At 35.9% G+C, this 4,347-nt stretch overlaps 1 long non-coding RNA gene across 1 annotated transcript in view; it reads right to left on the minus strand.

Annotated features, from left to right (window-relative positions):
* Positions 1-705: 705 nt before the first annotated feature.
* The window catches only part of LOC128248026 (uncharacterized), a 17,092-nt gene continuing 13,450 nt past the window's right edge, over positions 706-4,347 (minus strand). The window contains exon 2 of the long non-coding RNA XR_008264299.1: positions 706-888. This is a non-coding gene — a long non-coding RNA (uncharacterized LOC128248026). The remainder of the gene's footprint in view (positions 889-4,347) is intronic.

Genomic DNA, 4,347 nt, shown 5'->3' on the forward strand with positions numbered 1-4,347 from the left:
TATATATATATATATATATATTTCACTTAGCGTCAACAAAGAAACGATTTAAACTATGGAATGAAATCAAAGGCAGTCTGTTTATGATATTCTGCTGTTGAAGACGGCGAGCAAGCAGAATCGTTAGTACGCCAAGGAAAATGCTTAGCGGCATTTCGTTCATCCTTGCGTTCTGAGTTCAAATTCCGCTCAGGTCGACTTTGCCTCTCTTCGAGGTCGATAAAATAAGTACCAGTTGACCATTGGAGTCGATTAAATCGACTTACTCCCTCTCCGAAATTGCTGGCCTTGTGCCAAAATTTGAAACCAATATTCTGTTGAATGACTAGGTGTACAATGCTTCAACAAATTTTAAAATGCCTTTATATTCATATCAGTGAACAATTCGTATTAGCTAAACTTAACCGCGCTGTCGCAGTAAACGAAATGTTGCAGCCATGGATTATCTATGAGCTATGGATTCTAAAAAGAAAAACAAAAGTATAAGAGTAATTTAAGCAGAGGCACGACTGTATGGTTGAAAAATTGGCTTCGTAACCATGTAGTTCTAAGTTCATTAATACTTTTCCTGAAATTTGGAAGATAGAAGGCCGTTATATATATATATATATATATATATATATGTAGGAAATTGGTTATACACCATTAGGTGTACACCCAATTTCCTATATTAAATTAGAATGAACGGAACGCAGAACTCCAAACTATCAACACAAACAATATTTATTTAAGGTGGAAAATAGACAGCTTTACTCTTGGTTGTTGAGACGCCTTCTGTGTGTGAGAACATGGTTGCTGGGACGTTGGTATGTTGATGTGAGCTGTCTAGCGTGAGTTCGAAAGATGGAGAGAGACAGCTAGACACGTCCTTGCTCAATGCCGGCCAGGCTAGAAAGAGACAGAATAAAGCGGGAAACGCTTGGATGTTGAATTCCACGCATGCGTGAGACTACGCATGCGCACGGTGTTACTACATATATATAGTGTGCGTGTGTGTGTGTGCGTGTTTACGCTCATGCCGCTTAAAACTAGTGACGTTGTTGACACACTGTAATATAGTGTGGTTCGACAAATGCACATTAGTCAAACCAGTACCAAACTTACTGGAGCCGGTATGGTCTAGTAACAGTACCCGTGTAATACCCAGCATGATTATTGCAATCCAATAACTGATAAGAAACGAAATGAATAAACGAACCATACTAAATTTTAAATATTTAATTATTAGTTTTTCGAATAATGAAAATGATGTAAAAGCTGTATCTCTAATAAATTGTCATCGATTTCGATTCAAATTTTACCCGTCAACTGCTTAACGAATATTGTAAATGTCATCTCTTCGATTTCGTTCTATAGTTTGGAGAATGACACAAAAGACAGGTAGGTAGGTACTACTGTATTAATATATAGATTTAGGTATACAACGTTTCCTTGCTGCAATAAATCATATATATAGATAAGAAGAACTTTCACTATTTTCCCAATGGAGTCTTGATAATTGACACTTGCTATTATTAAGTTATTCGTTTATTAAATAAATAAATCCTATTTTGGGGTATATGGTTTGTATATTCACAATAATTGCAACATTTGGTTTCAGGTAAAACTGCTTATTGTACAATCACCCTTACATTCGAATAATATAAATACTTTGCGTCATGTGTCTCAATTGAATCTAAATTCATAAAATTAATATTTCAGCTGTATAAAATATATAACCCTAAAACGATGACATATTTTGAAAATTTCGTTTTTCTGAATGGTTACAAATTATTAGCTTCTGAAAAAGATAGTGACATTTTGTTCACAATTGTTGTGTGTATACAAATATCTGTGTGGACATAAGTATGTGCGTGTACTTGCGTGCGCGTACGTTTCCATATATGTATACATACATACATACATACATACATACATACATACATACATACATTTCTCGCTTAGGCATAGCAATACTAATAACGTAGGTCTGGAATTCAATATACATATGCTTCAGAATAAAGCATTAGTTGAGTACAGAGCGTAATATAAGATTAAATTAAAGACAAAAGAACAAGAAATTATGCAATGAATTTCATTAGCTTACAGCTGTTTCTTTTTTGAAAATCCAAGCTTATCCAGACTGACAGGCATTTACTTACAAAATCAAGGGCACCGATTATTATTGGTATAAATGTAAATATGTAATCTGGATAAAGAAGCTTGAAGTTTCGAAGAAGTTGTCCCAAATTATCTTCTTTCTCTTTGATTTTCAAACATTCACCTCAGTAGGACAGCTGACCTCTATGTATGTATGTATGTATGTATGGATGCATGCATGCATATATGTATGGATGCATGCATGCATGTATGTATGGATGCATGCATGTATGGATGTATGTATGTATGCGTCGACCAGACTATCGGATGTTGTTATACACAACTGGTCACAACGTACTTCCCCTCGCATTCTTGCAGCTTTTCGAACGATGCCGTCCCATTGGTTGAGCATGTAGACCAACATTCTCCCTGGCAGGCCGTCGCCAGGCCATCGCAGTGCCGAGTGGCCTGGAGCAGCGTTAAAAGGAAATATTTTGGCCAAGAACACAACGCACCGTCGGTTTTGAAATAGAAACCACGAGCTTGTGGTTGTGAATGCAAACACGCAAACCACTAGGTCTCCTCATGCGCACACGCACACACAATGTATGTATCTGCACAAGTGTTATTTAAATAAATCTATTTAGATGTTATATGATATTCTATAGGCGAGCGCGGCGATCAGGCAGAATGGTTAGGACGCCAGGCAAAAGAATTAGTGGCATTTCGCCCGTCTTCGCATTCTGAGTTCAAATTCCGCCAAGATTTGACTTTGCCTTTTATCCTTCCGGAATCGATGAAATAACTAAGTACCATTGAGATGTCAATGACTGGTCCCCAAACTTGCTGGCCTTGTGTCAAAATCTGAAACCAATATGAACTGATTAAGTAAAAAAGAGTTTTCATTATTCATATTGTTTCCATATTGACTTTCGAAGTAATGGTTAATTGTTTGTGCTATAAACCATTTTGGTAAATTCGAAAATTTTATACTACACACACACACACACACACATATATATATATATATAATATATATAAGGTGAGCTGAGGGAAATAATTCCAGTAGGCCAACGACATGAGTTCGTGTATTCACTTAAATTGCGAAGAAGGAATGATTTACGCATTTCAGTTCATTAAGAATGTTTTGCCAACGTCATTCTGTACAATACCTCCTACCTGAATTATATAAATATATATGATTTACACAGATATACTCAAGTACACACACACACACAATATATATAGACATGTAAATACACACACATATAAAGATAAATATATGTATACACACACATATATATACACATATGTATATACTTAAATACAACTATATGTATGTGGGTAGATACCTACACACACAAGATTGTATATATATAATGCACACACAAATACAGAGAGATACATACATACATACATACATTGCCATAATCAAAGAACGTGAATATTCTCGTTGGGAAGAATAGCAACTATTTTGGCAAAGTTTCATCTACCTGTGATATAGCGAAGATATAGTGGTGGGGAGAGGGTAATATATTTCATTCTGTAAAGATCATATTGCTATTAATAACCGTAGTGACCTCGTAGGTTTCGTTCGAAGATTACTTCTTCAATGACTGTTTCTCACTACGCACACATATACACACGCACTCATATACACACGCACTCATATACACACGCACTCATATACACACGCACTCATATACAAACACAGAAAATGGAACAATACTCATATTTCGTTTGTTAAATTTTGTCCGAGAATGTATGAAAATCAGTTTATAACACTGAATGTTTGTGTACTTTAGTTCTTTCGATGCAAACGATTGTTGCTAAACGAATATCACAACATGGTTTTATAGTTATGATATTTGTTTAGCTACCCTGAGATCATGAATTCGATGGTACCTGTGGCACGTGTCTTCTACTCAGTGGAGCTGCTAGTATAGAAGACATGTGTGCCGCTGCTCGCGGTAGCCCTTGAGTTTGCTGCTACCACCTACGGATCTTTTTTAAAACGGGGGCCACATTTTTCATTAACGAAACACTTTGAAACTTGGAACACTGGTAGAATGTGTCATATAAAACATCTTTTTCTCTTAGTCTTCTTTAAAATAAAAGAAATCCATAAGTTATTCCATGTTAAAGTTGTCGTATTTCCGTAATTTCAACCAATCACTGACGTCCATTCAGCCGATATACACTAAGTGCCGACTACATAAACAAACGATTCTGAAACAATTAACCCTAACCCTAATCCTAACCCTAACC

Source organism: Octopus bimaculoides, chromosome 6, assembly GCF_001194135.2.
Source record: "Octopus bimaculoides isolate UCB-OBI-ISO-001 chromosome 6, ASM119413v2, whole genome shotgun sequence".
NCBI lineage: Eukaryota > Metazoa > Mollusca > Cephalopoda > Octopoda > Octopodidae > Octopus > Octopus bimaculoides.